This window comes from Rhopalosiphum maidis, chromosome 2 (genome assembly GCF_003676215.2).
Source record: "Rhopalosiphum maidis isolate BTI-1 chromosome 2, ASM367621v3, whole genome shotgun sequence".
NCBI lineage: Eukaryota > Metazoa > Arthropoda > Insecta > Hemiptera > Aphididae > Rhopalosiphum > Rhopalosiphum maidis.
Window position 1 is genome coordinate 9,419,044 of NC_040878.1, and position 17,026 is coordinate 9,436,069.

At 27.2% G+C, this 17,026-nt stretch overlaps 1 protein-coding gene across 2 annotated transcripts in view; it reads right to left on the reverse strand.

Moving 5' to 3' along the window:
* LOC113553005 (probable G-protein coupled receptor No9) overlaps nt 1-17,026 on the reverse strand; it is a 115,933-nt gene that overhangs the window by 48,601 nt on the left and 50,306 nt on the right. For both annotated transcript variants that reach the window (XM_026956099.1, XM_026956101.1), the window contains one exon: nt 14,356-14,430. The gene's annotated coding sequence lies outside the window, so the exon portion shown is untranslated. The remainder of the gene's footprint in view (nt 1-14,355; nt 14,431-17,026) is intronic.

Sequence of the window (17,026 nt, forward strand, 5' to 3'; positions counted from 1 at the left end):
AAAGTTTTTCTTGGTTTTTAAGAAAACTACGTAGAATTTTTTACTTTTTTCAAATTTTCTACCAGAATTTTCCCCCGAAATTGAGATTGCAAATAAATACGAAATAAAAACACATGAGTGTAAAACTACTACATCTATCGGTTCAATTAGAATCTATAATGATTCAAGTAGTTTACTCAACGACGGAATGCGTGGGAATCGATTGGATTTGATTTTTTTCAATCAGGTGAAGAGAGTATATTATTATATGAAATATCATACGTAGAACCGCATCTTCTCAGTGTTGAAGAATATGAAAAGAAAAGATTCATATCTTATTGGTACGGTGAAATATAATATACATGTTTGGCGTATTTTCTGTGCGTTGGTGAGAACTGAGAGGTGAGTAGATAACATTCGAAATAAACCCATTGCAAAGAAAATAGTTTGTGCCCATGTGTATATATTGTATGCATGTGTTTTTGCGCATGCACTTGTGTGTGTGTGTGTGTGTGTGTGTGTGTATATGTGAGCAATATGATTATATACCTATATGCGCACAAAGGGAGAGCTTTCGAAACCGTAAAACTATTATATTAACGCAGGAAAACCGAAATCTGTTATGACGTGCCGAAACAATACATTTAAGTACCGCGCTGCCGCCAAGTACTTATTCGACTATTGTTGCTCTTGAAAATATTATGATCGGGTAGTGGCAAGGGGTTAAGATACAGGAGGGGATTTTTCGACGTTGTGGGCCCGTGTTTGCACGCTATGCATCACGCACAATCGTATATAATATTATGTATTGTATTTTAATGCCTTGGCCCCTGTCTATAATATGGACTACGACTTTTGATGGGATTGATGGGATAGTTGAAGTGATGAGCGGTGGGTATATCATTCGTGGACGCAGAATTTACGTTTTGTGACTTTAAATTTATTTCTAATTATTGTATCACATGACACGTCCAGCTATCCATATCTACGTATATTACAATTTGGAGCGATAACTGTAAAACATAACGATATTATACAATTAATATTCTTGTAGGCTTACATTTTATGCGCATAACGCGTCATGCCTAGATAAAAAACATATGCCTCGTTGTTTTTCCTAAACGTATTTGTATTCACGTAACAGCATTTTTGTAATAAAATAATATAAACGCTTGATTTATTCCATTACTAACATAGGGTATACACCAGCTAGTATCTACTGAACAATTTCAACTCCTATTTTGTAGTCCCACTTTTTTTTATTTTTAACCACATAACAACTTTTTTCTGACTATACATAATTCGTTGTCATGTTTTTTTTTTTTATGTGTACATAATAATATTATTGTTGTTATTATCAAAATTAAAATAACAATAACATGGCGTATTAAATAGGCAGTCTGGATACATCAATGTCGACGTTCTTTTTAGTTGCATATTTTTATAGATAATAATATAATAATTAATAATAATACAACCAATAAAAATGTTGATACATGATTCTATTACTGAATAGTTTTCGTGTAACATTATTATTATCGTTATTATTGTTTTATATTAATATGTAATGGATTCTAGTGGTAGTTATTATTAATTTATTTGCTTTTTATACATGTATTTATTCGATAAGATATTTACATAAAATATTTGCTAATCTACAACAATTATTTACTTAACAACGGATCCGAGGTGTGTATCAGATTTTCATTGTTATGGCTGTTAAATTAAACGGTTTTATGATAAAATCGTGAACATAATACTTCGTTTTCGAAACAGTTTGTTGGTGGATGTGTCTCAAAATTATAACAATTATGAACAACATTACACTATTCTTAATTGCTAATAGAAATCACAACTCCACTGAACTATATTTTGACTTAAGTAATTTCGAATTTCAACAAGTAAATTATTTATTTTTCGAATAGAAACAAATCAGGATAGACAGTTTAACTCTCTTATTTAAATAATGATATTATCAGTGTTAAATTTGTTTTATTAAAGATACCTAATTATTCAATAAGTAATTTTTGAAATTACGATAGTGAAAACTTTTACACCAAACAACCTAAGCAACGAAAATTATAATCGATTACATATTTAGTTTAATATTTGTAAGTAGGTAATAGGTATAAAACTATAAAACATAATTAATATAGGTACCTATCACACAATTTATAATAATAATACAAACAATACAACTACATATGACTACTGTATATAAGTCTCTCCAAAGCTGTTTTTTATTGTCATTATTTTGAACTTTGATGGATTCACCTTTCAAAATATTATTTACATTTTGTATAATATTTATTGTAATCTATTATTTTTTATATATTATATTTATAAGTACGTTGCATTTACTATTTATAATGTCGATTTTCATCGTTGATAAGTGAAAGACGTAATAATTATTCCTCTCAGTGACTATATATTGTATATTGTATACATTTATAAAGATAGATATAATTTGTATAATAATAAATTATATCATACATACTGACGGTCTAGACGTGCATGGACTAAAGTGCGGTGGTGGCTCCTCTCCACGTGTGTCGTACGACGTGGAAAACGAGCGGACCTACGATATTCGTTATATATATATATATGTATACACATTTAAAGTAACACGCACATCCCTCGCTCATAATTTATTCACATCCCCACCAACTACGCCAAAGGTAATTTTCTTTTACACTCAGAGTATAGTGTTTCTTCACTCGAAATTTATATATTTTTCGATTTGTAATTTGAAGTGGATAAAAACATCCTATTCAATAAAATATGTACATAGTACCTAGATATATTGCGTTGCCCACGTAGATGAATGTCTTCCAAATTCTTTATGTAACGTACCACTCCGTGGATGAAACATTTTTAGATTCTAAACATAGGAATGAATATATTGATTTCACAATGATATTTTTTTCTGCTTTTCATCACTTTTGAAGGCAGTAGAAATGCTTTGATTTTCAAGTTTGGCGTTGTCTTCAAGTAAAAAATGAGATCTATGTAGTATTTTGGGAGGTAAAAGGTATATAATTTTAATTACTTTTCAAAATAATCGGAAAAACTGGAATTTTTACATAAAACTAGAATTCCAAAAAATCAATAACTATATATATATATGTGTGTGTGTGTGTGTGTGTGTATAAATATATAACTAAGTTGTTCATAGATAGTTTAACTACAAATATCTATCAAAGTATAAAATAATATACGGAAAAAAACTATTTATACTTATTATATAAAATATCTAGTTATTCTACAGAATTATAGTTTGATTTCCTTTAAGTATAAAATGCATTAAAATTTAAAATACATTATACAATGTTTAATTTATTTTAGATTAAATTAATTATTATAAACTGTCAAGACTCATCGTCTGTTAATTTTAATACAACTGTGATAATTGATCGAGGATCATCTCATCTCCTCCTTTATCTACTGGGGATTTTAATAGCACTATATAACCAATATATTAACAACCGCAAGTTTTGTAACTGATAAATATTTCATTCATTTTGTCTGTTTTCTTAAATTATCATTAGCTCTTTCATCTCTTTATCTCAAAAACTAAACGATATGAATGTTATGTATGTATACTATAGCAATATTTAAAATGGACTGTATTATAATTTATAAGAATACTATTTTTTTTATGAAAATTATTTGGTGATTTTCATCATCCTACAAATAATTAATTAGGTAAATATTTGTTTATTAGTTAATTACAATAATACAACTTAATGATATTAATGATATATGACCTACGACATACCATATTATTCAATTGTATTTTTGTCTTAACTTTCAGCATCTTCTTCTGATTCTTTTTTAAAAATATTTATGAAGTTAGAGGACTTGAGCAGTTTTTGTTACACAATCAAATATTGCTTTGTATGTAATAGGTACGTTTAATTACAGAATGTAAAGCAAATATTTTAAAATATTTCTAAAATGTATACATCAACAGAAATGTATAAAATAACTTATTAAAGTAAAAATTATATACATTATGTATACTTTAGTTATTTCATAAATTACCTAGTTATTTTATAAGCTAACACTTTAACTGTAACAAATAAATAAAAAATAAAAAATAAATTTTTGTAATTTTGTTTATAAGTATTGATGATAGGACTGAAATAAAACAAAGTTCCTTATAAGCTATTCATACTGAATCAAAAAATCTAAATAATAAAGAATCACAAATTTTTTTTGGACATTTTAACTTTGAAATTTATATTTAAACAAAATTACATTTTTGAACTAAAAATAATGTTATTAATTATTTTTTTATAATTTAAAAAATATTATTCGCGGGGAATTATAACTTATTTTTATACTATGAATCTATCACACTGTCTTATGGAAATGTGGTATTAATTGGTAATATTATAGAATAAATAAATATTATTAAAATAGTTATTAATATTATAAATTCAATATAATATTTAGAAAAATTAAATCAACCTACGATATAATTACAATAATAAAAAAAATACTTGTATAGCAATATCATGAATTATAGGTACTTAGTTATATTATAGGCAAACCACATCTGCTCAGAATTGTTATTCGTATACAACGATATATCATTCAAGTTTAATACATTCATTACAGAGACTTATTCAACACCTTTAATGTACAGAAAAGCAGTACTTACCCACTTTCCCACCTTTTTAATTATTTTAATTTTGTTAATTCAATTTATCGTGTATCATTGCATGCAAGAGGCCGTATGATTCACGGCTATATGTGTTTATTAATGCATTTTTAAATGTTTCACATATAAATTGGTTTATCACCATCATCACTTTTCAAAAATATGTTTTAAATAATATAATATATATTGTATAGTGAATAGTTATAAATTACGCACACATCGAATTCCATTCTGAAGTTCTATACCTCTGTCGGAAAAATGTTACGTATTTTATTACTATTATACAGCGTTCTTTCATTTAAAAAAGTCCCTCACGGAAATATGTATACATATAAACTGTTTGGTTTCAAGATGTTATGTTTTTGTTTTTATATTACAATAAAATATATATTTTACAGCCATTATAAAATTATGAGTGAAATATATACAGTAGAACCTCGTTTATCTAGGATAATGGCGGCGAGGGGGTCACGTGAATAAATGAAAACCACGGTTAATCGAGACTTTTTATAATAATGTAATTTTTTATTTAATTATAATTATAAATACATACATACATACACACAATTATATTATAAAGCAATTTTGAAATTTTTATTTAATTATAATTATAAATGTAATATACAATAATGTTATACATCTACAGTCCATACTTATTTTTGAATTTTCGGAAGAGTGAGCACGGTTAATCGCGAACACGGATAATCGAGTCACGAATAATCGAGGTTCTATTGTATATAATTTATATGTGTGTGGTGTTTTTTCAAAATATTGTAATGGCTTAATATTTCTTAAATTTGACTTTTAGTCAAGAAAAAATCTTTCCTTTTTGGTGTCATCGCTGCCACCACTGCATTCAATTAAAATAATACTCTCACACTTACATACATAAATTATTGTACTATAATAATATACAAAGTGTATAATTTGTGTAAATGTTTTTGTTTTTGTTTTTATCTTACAGTACAAACACTTATATAAGGCTGCATTTATAAATGGAACATACAATAATAAATTATTGTTTATTAATATTATTAATTATTATGATTGTGGGTTGGATAGTTTGCGTTTAACCACGCTGAAGCTGGAATCTTGACAACCTTATTACAGCAAAATTGACGTTTTCCGTCGAATTTCCGCTCGTCAGCACGCACACACACACACGCACACAATTTAATATTATATAATATGTACAATGTAATGCGTTGACCTAATTATATATGCCAAAACGGCAACACCATACAAGTAGACTATAGCGTACACAGCGGTGTGTAAGTGTGGAGCCGATGACGATGGCGTGCGCGCATTTAAAACAGCAGCGATGGAGGTGGATAGCGTTCGAACGAAAACCGACGCTAAACTGGAGAAGGGAAAATCGCACGGCGGTGTCCCATAATAAATCTTCCCTTGGCGCAAACCTCTCTGGCCACGTTGCTATATATTATAAATAAATACATATATATATACAACAGTAGTACTAGTATAACGGCTCGGTGTCGGTAACAGAGAAACGTAGACCTATCTCTCTATCTTTCTCTTTTTACCCCTTCTCTCCACCACCTTCATTTCGGTGTCTTTCTGCCCTAAAACATTTCGAATTTTCATTCAACGACGCTTTTGGCACAACGAGGATTTTTCGCGTTTAAATATTATAATAATGTATATAAAATAATCAAACAAGTATTCGCAACAGGAATAATTCTGAGCATATATTTTTAACTTTTTGGTAAATGACATGCATTAATTATGACTTAAGTGGATGTCAGAACACTGTTTGTTTTGAGTTTCTGCAAGCCCTCACGCAACATAGACAAAATGTATAAAAATTTTTTTAGTGTTTTACAAATTACCCATTACAAAAATCATTAACGTAACAGTTTACAAATTGTCTACATATTGTCTGAAATCAATGTGATATTTAATATCCTTTAAGTATCTATACAGAATTTTATACATTTTATTTAAGTCCAATATAAAGTCAAACTGTAATAAAATACAAAACTGATGTGTCAAATCGTCAATAATTTTACTCAAAGATAAATAAAAAATAAAAATAAAATAGTTTTATCATCTATGTTGCACATGGGTCTAAGAGAGAAAACAATATAAATCTTGCGCTGACATCCTTTTAAACTTGACACTAAAGCATGACTTTATACTAGGTATTTGAATAAAGTTGTATGTGTGTAGTGTATAGTACTTTACTAAGTTTATAGTTCAAATGTTTTTGACTTATCGCTAACAAACTCTTTTAATTATAATAACCTTTATACGACTTTAATAATCTATACACAATTTTACCAAAACCATATCTAATTTTTAAATTATCAATATAACAGTATATGCAATGTGCAATGTGCATATTATACATTTTATCATAGTAATCAATTATTTTAGTCCTTACAGATCCCAAAATCGCGATAAACCATATTGACCAGATATCTAAAATTATTCGATCAAAAGGCCATTTATAGTTTCGTTATATTATGCAGCACACAATTACTATTTACTATTTATAATTTTTTCATGGAAAGAAAAAATGAATTGAAACATTAAGGAGTTTATGCCTAGGGTCTCAAACTATAAGTTGGGTCCTTATTACGATATTCCTACTTTGTGATGTTATTAGTTTGTTCGCGATGAGTAAATTATAAGACGAACTAGCGATTTTATTGATAATATAATGGTAATATTAAATAACATAAACTAGATAGCATTAAAAAGTTGGATGCATACTATTTAATATAGGCAATATACAATGTGTATATATTTTATGGATAGTGATGTTTGTATTACGATAATAAAATAATTCAATAGTTCATATTAATTTAATAATATTATAGCTCAGTCACACGTTTTTGATCGGTTATATAAGTTAACACACATTTTTATAATTGACATTTCCACGGTTGGGTTAGGTTGATCATTATAAGTACAACAATCATCGGTTTTGACGAAGAATATAATATCAAGTTTTCTTTGTGATATAAGTTTTCAAAATAATACTTTATAGATGATATATTGAATTCATTGCTGACTTTTTTTACCCAAAACACATAATATTATAATACGTGATACCTACCCTTGTTTTGAAAGAAACATTGTATTTTCATTTATACTCTCATTACTACCACCAAATTTAATAGACCATATAATTATTATTATTATTGCATAATATGTTTGAAACAATGACATACATAAGCGGTGTGTGCAAAGTATTGTGCGTTAACTATAGAACACAAAATACTATAACATATATTTACGGCGGTTTCAGAAGATAAAACAATCGTTACGCGTATCTATGTGAATTATTATACTATATGATCAAGCATGGTGAACCTAATATGTATATATATATAAAGTAATAATTTTCATTGTTATGCCATATATAACCATAACTGAACATGCGATGATTTATAAAAGTTATTCGAAAAAAAATAATAACAAAGCAAAACGAAAAACTAACCAAAAGAGAATTTCTAATTTGATAAAGATTATAATCCTGACGGCTTTTGATATTTGAATGAGAGATGGTATATTATAGTATATACTATATTTCTTTGTTCATGATATTTTAAACCTTTAAATCGTAAACATTAAAAACATTATTCTTCGGACTATAAAATAATGTTACCCACAATATGAAAATGTGATCACGTATAAATTAATGAAAAATGTGTACGAGTATAATGTCAACCGATTAGCATATTAATTTTTATCTAAACCTAAAAAAATAATTTTATTAGTTAGGAGTATAAATTTATTTAAATGCCTTGCTAACATAGTCATAGTATTAGGACTTCAACACGCTCATAAAAAATTTATTATACTTGAATTTTATTGTACTTGTAATATTTTTAATATTTACACATCAATCTATTAAATATGTTGAATTAAAATCATAAAAATATGATATAATTGTATATATAATTTTGTAAGTTTTATTTTTTCAAAAGACGATTTATACTTGTATTTTGTTGTATTAATTATTCATTAATTATATACATTGAGTTTTTGTTGACACTTTAACAGTAAAGATATCATTTTTATAAAAAATACAATTTTTTTTTTTAAAAATATCAAATTATTCAGGAGAGCCATTTTTAACTATTTTCAATTTGAAACTGTATTATTGTTTTTTTTTAATGAATGATTTTTATTAATTGGCATATCTATAAATGCACAAAGCTATTCTGCGTTAACATTTTCGATTTGTTTATTTTTCAAATCAAAACATGTGACTGTGCAATGTAACAAAAACAAAAATGTAAAAAATGTCCAATAAGTACTAAAAAGTTTTTCAGATATAACTTACTATGATGTTACCAACCTCAGAATAATAAATAATGACATGGCATTGGGGCTTTTAATTTAAGTAGATACCTATATACAAAACCGTACCTGTGAAGGGGGTTAAGTGTTCAGCCCCCTTCACCACAAATATGTTCTTACTTGTAGTTAATATAACTCCTTTCTACTAGTCTCACTAATTTATTGGTGTAGTTTTGGTAACATGCTGACGACAACATATTTTTTTGTTCTATTTAATCATAAATGTTAATGATAATTGACGAGATCTCAAATCAGAATTATTGAAGCATCGCATTAAAATAAAACCAAAATAGTAATAATATCGACTGAAGGCAATGGTACTATACTATATTATTATAAATAAATTATTTATAGAAATCATTGTTTTGTTGATAAAAATGTACAATAATGAATAATGTTGTGCAATCAAATTATTGCCATTATTATTGTTATTATTATTATTATTATTATTATTAAGATTAACACAGTGAATATGAGATAGTACTTTTTGGTTATCACTAATTTATTTTAACATGAAGATAGAACCTTTTGGTTTTAACATTATTGTAAAAATCAAAAGGTGCTATTTATATTGCTATCAAATAACAACTGTGTAAATTTGATCGATTCAGCACCTTTTAGTTATGAGTTCACGCTGTATATAATACCGAATATTTCGTAAAAAATGTTCCGTTAATTTGATAGAACTCGTAGGTATATTTTAGATTAATTGATATAATAGGTACGGTAAACGTTGTACCCAACAACAATGAAGACGACCTGTTGTTGACGCTGATGTACTGCAACAAACGCGGAAAACATTTATTTGCGGAAATTCGGTTGTTGTATTGTTCGAGGTTTTTTTTTATTTCTGGAAATTTAGTAGTTCTCAACCTTCGTCCTCCTGATCTTCTTCTGAGCTCCGGGTACCGGCCAGCAGCGTCCGCAGCAGAGGTGGCAATGACGGTGTGGTGTAATCGGGGTGCGGTACAACAGCGATTTACAGTCTATATTCGACAGCTGCAGCTGGTACCGTCAAACCGCGTACGCTGTGTCGACGCAGGCAATTGAACCTTAAGTCACACGGTTAATATACTATACAATGACATTTACGCGCATGTATTGTCGGTAGTTTGCTATTAAATGGCCTCGGAACGGGCGCACTTGTGTGTAAAAAGGTCGTGTATGTGTGCACGTGCATGTGGGTATTTATTCGGCCGGTCAATCGATCGATTTCATCCTTTTAGCGTTCATTTTACGATTCTTACGTGCCTGATTCGCGTATACAACAGAAGTATAATGTAACAGTCGTTCGAGACGTGCAGGTGCGATGTTACTACGTTGATATGAAAAATATATACGCAACCGTATTATGCAATTATATTTTCGTCTGTGGATATACGTATGCGCCATATACATAGATATTGTTGGTTATAATCGATATTAAAAAGGAAAAGTAGTAGACGTACACTTGTACCATGTGTTTTTTTTTCTTTTAAACGTGAGGGTAATATTTTTCTACAGTATGTAAATGCGTTACCAGAATTCCGTACGCGTAGTACTAACAAATAACAGTCATATTACAGTGAACTACCTTTATAGTTTTTAGCCACACTTTATTTACCAAAAGTGGATCCAGAGGCTCTCTATTTGGCTTTAGGCACAGTTTTAAAAACTTTTTTACTTTTTACAGTTTAGATATTTTAGAAATAAAAAAAATTTATAAATTAAAAGATTTTAGAATTTATTTAAAGTAGGTAGATATAATTTGTTTGATGAAATCGATCTAAACAAATAATCATTGCATTTATTACTTAAAAATCCATATGATCCCATCCCTAATTGAATGTTTAAACGCTTTTGTTTAGTAACGCACTTCATAACTTTACGATATAAAATAATATTATAATAAACGTAATTGATATATTATAATATTATTGTCTGAGCTCTTGTTTTACAACCAAGATGACTAAGGTTTCCTCATTATATTTTTCTAATATAATTTGTATAAAATGTAAACGCTAAAAAAATTAATAAACTCCCAAAAAACAACATTTTGGTACCCACAAAAAAAAGTCTCATGTTTATTTCGAGTTTGTAACCAATACCGTTAAGCTGATAAAAAAAAAAAAACTAACATGAGCTACACCTTTTTTTAAAGTAAAGGGTAGGTTCATACTATCTAAAAACAATTATTGTTAAAATATTACGGCAAAGACGGATTACGACGAATGTTATAAAAACGCAATCCAAACAAACGTTATTAAGTTTCACGCATTGCAAATAAATAATGGAATTTCGAGCGCGATAGATGGTACGTTTGTTATCTACGGAAAATGTGCTGAGTGGATGTGTTAATAATAATAATAAAAAACTTAAAACTTGAAATTGTTATTTCTTGACATTTTCTAAGCACTTCGTGTACATTTTTGTTATTATATTGTTAAATTATATTTATTTATGCGATGTATTTATGACTTTGGAAGACAGTCCCATGTATTAAACTCTAAGAAGTTAATTTGAATAAAGTGGAAGCGAAGTGCAATTAAATAATTAATACTCATGAAAAAATTATTATACTATTATAGTAAGTATTTTTATTTACACATACTTATACATGGTTTTTCAATAATAGTTTCAGTATAATAATAACACTATCAATATACTTTTTCATCTGTATATCGCATCACTGTTCGTTTATTAACTATGTATAATAAAATATAATACATGCATACATGTGTGTGCATAGTGCAGTTAAAAATTTAAACAGTTGATTATTAGATCTGTGTAATATGAATTTATTGAACCGAATATAAATCTTGATAATTTATCGTACATTTTTTTTTTGCAGTGTATTTTTTTATATTAATTAAAATAATAATACCATACCGAGTTGTATATTTACAATTATTATCAAATTATTTCTAGTAAACTGTTAAAAAAAAAACACGCAATTTGTCATTAAAATTCTGTTGTACGTGATCGTTCTAGTACTACAGACAATTGAATATAATTATTGCATGTCACCTTTTATACATGTCATGCATATATTATGTTTATGATTATGTTGTATGGACATAACATGGCATTGCAAAAGTCAAAACTACGTATGTTACTACTATTTCCGTACGGGTTTTGAAGCCAAAAGACCATTAAAAAATACATTACAACGCTGTGATATTTTTTATACTTAAACTGTGGAAATTTTTACAAAATTTTTAAATATCTTATAGATTATCATTACTTAACTATAACAAAAAAAAAAAATAAAAAAAAAATAGTTTAATATGGTTAGGTATAGTAGGTGTGTACAAGGCTGTATTAGCACATAGGCACTATACCACTATGTCTAGAGCTTACGAACATTTTGTATTTTGGGACCTACAAAAATAAAATGTGTGGCTACTATTTTTTTTATTACAATTATTCTGTTTTATACTTAAAATGACGAGGGATAAAGAAATATTCAAATTATTGTAAAACAAGTTGTTTTTTTTATTGTTTTTAAAAATTTAATTTTCTATATATTTGAAGACTTGGAGTAAAATGAATCGTTTTTAAGATGTATTAAAATTATTATCATTTAAAAGTTAAGATTAGATTTTTTTTTTTTAAAGGATTAACACCAAAATTCAACAGTTCCTCTCCTAAACAGAAGGTTTTATACCCATTTAAATACTTGACACCACAGAGACGTATAAGCTCATAGGAATTAAAAGCACTGTGCCTAGGACCAAGGCTGCAACTGAAAAAAAATTAGCGGGGGAGGGGGGGGTCCAACATTTTTTTTAAATATAAATACTGAAAATGAATAGTCAATTACCTTTATTCACCACTATAAAATGTTTCTATTTTTAAAAAATTCTTAGGACCTCTGGACTCTCACTCAGTTACAGCTTTTCTTAGGCCCTACGATTGTATTAATCTGGACCTGGGTGTGTATACATTTTTTGCATAGTACAAAGTGCTTTAATAATAACCTCAAACAATAATTTAAATTATTCGCTGATATATTAAACATATTTTTTAATCGTAACACATGATTATTACATTACATTAGCGTATTTAATAGGCTAAACAATTATATAAATTGTATGCATTTCCGATATCATATATGGCTGGTAATGGATAGAGATCAAAGAACTACAATGGAACAATCATACAAATAATAACAGTAATAATGTTTAACACGCACCGGAAGTTTATTTTAAATCGGCAAATAATAGATATATTGAAACCTCCTACACATCGATTTTCGTTTACTATTTTATGTCAAAATTATTGTACAGTTGATCCCTTTCATATAAATGCATGTGTTATACTTGAATGACAAGCTTCTTAATAATTTATATTATAACTCATCAAATAATAAATTACCATAATAACGTTATGAGAAAAAAAGGAAAAATTACGATCTAAATAATTGAACAGATAATGAATAAGCTTTTTGAATATACATATTTATTATAATATATACCTGTACAACCTGTACATGATTGACATACAGCTTACTTAGTATGCATTATATACCAACTACTATAATATACATATTATAAGTTCAATACCATTATACTATTATAATCACGATTCGCGATATATATTTCTCAAGTAGTCAAAAAAAAAAAAAAAGAAAGAAATTAATATTATTTTTAGAATAAAAGTTTCAATTTAAAGTATTTTAAAAATGTAGTAAAAAAATAATTCAAATTTTTCATGAATAAATAAATAAATCATAAAATCAATTTGTTTCAATATAGTACACTAAATAAAAACAAATATTCATTAAGTATTATAGTATATTATATATAATATTATGTTCTGTACCTACACCATAATATATTTATTTGTTTTTATATAATTTATTAATTATAATAATTATAATTATATTAATAAATGCATAACATATAATATGTAAAAATAATATTTTGTTTTGAATTTTTATAAATTAGTACATAATATATTATTATACGACGTACATCTATTATTAAATACAATATTTATAATTTCTGCTTTCAGATTTAATAAAATAACAGAAGTAAACGAATTGAGGTAAGTACCAAACCTACTATATTTTTATCTTATTTTTAAGTTTGCTGAAAATATCTATCAGTTCTTATATTTAGTCATAATTTTTAAACATCATTATTAATTATTTGACGTATCACTTATTTACTTTATAAATACTATTATAATATATGAATTATTACAATTATTTGAATATAGGGTGCTAAGAAAAATATAATATAAGTATGAAACTAAATTAAAACTGTATTCGTTATTATAGGATTAATTCAAAATATTTTAAAAGCTAAATTTAATACAAAATTGAAAAATAAAAATAATACAATGTTTTATTAAGCTATTTCATCAGTTAATTTATTGTAATGACACTAACTCACCTGGTGGCCAGAAATCGCACTCCAAATGTCTTAATGTATCGATTTCAATATACCTTGACAATACGAGTATATAATCTATAAATAAAATTAAAAAAAATAAATATAGTTATTATTCGAGCATGAATATTAGACAATATAATTATTATATAAACCGCAGTACACCAGAAATCTATTTACAAAACCAACATATATATATTTAATAGTAAGAAATGAAATTCTGTTATAAAAAAAAAATTTTTCAAATATCATTCCGTTCATAATTTTAATATTCAAAACACTGAATGTATTATATTATACAACTCTATTACGATGCGACGGATTCAATTCGTTTCCGTATAATGAATAATACCTTGAGTGCGTATGTTAATTATGTTATTGTTGAATAATAAATTGAGCTTATCGAAGAAATATAAAACTAAATTGCAATGTTAATGCATTTATATTATTAACAATATTTAGATTCATAAAAAGAATGGTTTTGGACTGCAAAAAATTATTAACTGATCTCTCAACTGTTGACAACGTGGAATTGTTGATGGTATAAATGTATTTCTACGAGTACCCATGTAGTTCATGTTTATCAAAATTAGATGTCCATGTTATTACATTTCTCTTATTTTTATTTTTGCTAAAATATATCCAGTACTATAGAATGTATACTTGTTGGTAAATAAACATACATATTTTTAATATATTTTTAACACGTTTAAAAGTTACTTGTTTAAGTGAAAATCTTAAATTAATATTTAAAAATATACCAGATTTTATTATTACTAACCTTAAGACACTAAAATGTTCTAAAAAATGAAAAAGAGCCTTAAAATCGAAAATTGACATAAAGTTTAAAAACATTTATAACATAGGTATTAGAAGGGTGAATTATTTGACTGGTGGATATCGCATTCGCACAACGGTTAATATTGTTGATGATATAAATTTACAAATGTTATAATATTTTTGTATAAAACATCGTCTATAATAATCACAGTACTATAATATTACCACCGCAACTGTATAATTTGTAAACGGTTGAACAATTTGTCTGGTCACCTGAGGGAAATATCAAATAATTATTATTCTCAGGAGTCGTAGCCTTTATATTAAACACGAATTGTGTGACTAATTATAACGTACGAATAGTATGCGTTATTATATCTGATGTTTCTTTGAAATAAAGAAATTCAGATATTTTTATAAAATTGTACATTTTTGTTGACCACAAAAAAAAAAAAAATTATAAATTTAACTATAACAGTGGAAAACTTAATTTCAATAGTGGCCATGTGTATTTATTACAATTAAATACGATTTAAAATCGGTCTGCGTTCTATGTGTAACAGTTTATAAGAATACGAACAAACTGACGTGCGTATGTTCCTAGTTAACATTGTTGTTATTTTTATGGATGTACAGAAGAAGTGGTAGTCGTACCGAATCAGTATACGGGAATGAAAGAGACAGAGTGACAGAAAATATATTATATGTATAATACGATCGTAGAAGAGGTGCTAGTGTGGCTCGGAGGTGACAGTGGTGACGATGACGATGAGATATCGTTTTCCACGGCGTAATCGATCAACCGACCTCGGCGGCGAGTGATTGGCATTCGGTGACGGCAAAGAGCGGGTAGGTCGCTAAGATAAATGAACTTCTAACGCGTAGTGAGCTTTTAGCTTCCGTATTTTTGCGGGGTATAAAATAATTGTCCGAGGGAAAACTGTGTTGCTTATGCCGGTACTCTTCACACTATCGTCATCGTCGGTTTCATCATCGGTGTGCGGTGGTTGCAACGGCATTTGATATTGACATAATGAAAATTGATGCGGTGGCGACTGTTACCATATATAGCCTACCCTCCAAAATAGCAACAGTGGTATTTAACTGTTTGCGCCCCGAAAGATATTCAATTATTATTGCCACTTTTCCGGCCACCGTCTATATTTATGTATATATTGCCACCGCAGCCGTTTTATTCTGGAAATAAAATTAATTGTCCGTATTTTCATCAAGTCCCCTTTTCGCCAAAAATAATACAAACGATAAATACTTACAATATATTATGAATACGTTTAAATTCCAAATATATATATATAATGTATATTGTATGTATACGCATATACAGATAATTAAGTCGAAAAATCCGATCGCGGGCGCTGCACAGATATTATTATTTTTATAAATTGATCGAATAATTTCTCGTCAGTTAGGTACGCAATATATACATATAATAATATATTAAATAGTACGCAATATTTTACTTAAATACTTTTATAAAATACGCAATCCGGTTAGTTTTTGTGCTAAGATAAATTAATATTACAAGTAATAAGATGAGTATAATAATAATGTATATAAAATATAAAAATATGATTGACGATTGTTATACTTAATAATATGTACATTCACCTCAATGTTATATTATGTTTTAATTAGTGAATCACGAATAAAATATTTCTTTGAAAACCTTGTTGCTTATTATTTTTTATTATTAATTGTTGTTGTTGCTTACTTTTTTTTTCAATAACTATAAATTGGATAGCATTATATTTATATTTATTAAACAAAATTAATAGAACAAACAGATTTAAAAATAAATTAGGAATCGAGTAAAATAGGAAAAACCCCTTAAATGTATTGGAAATTGTGGTTATGTATATTTTATATTTTTACT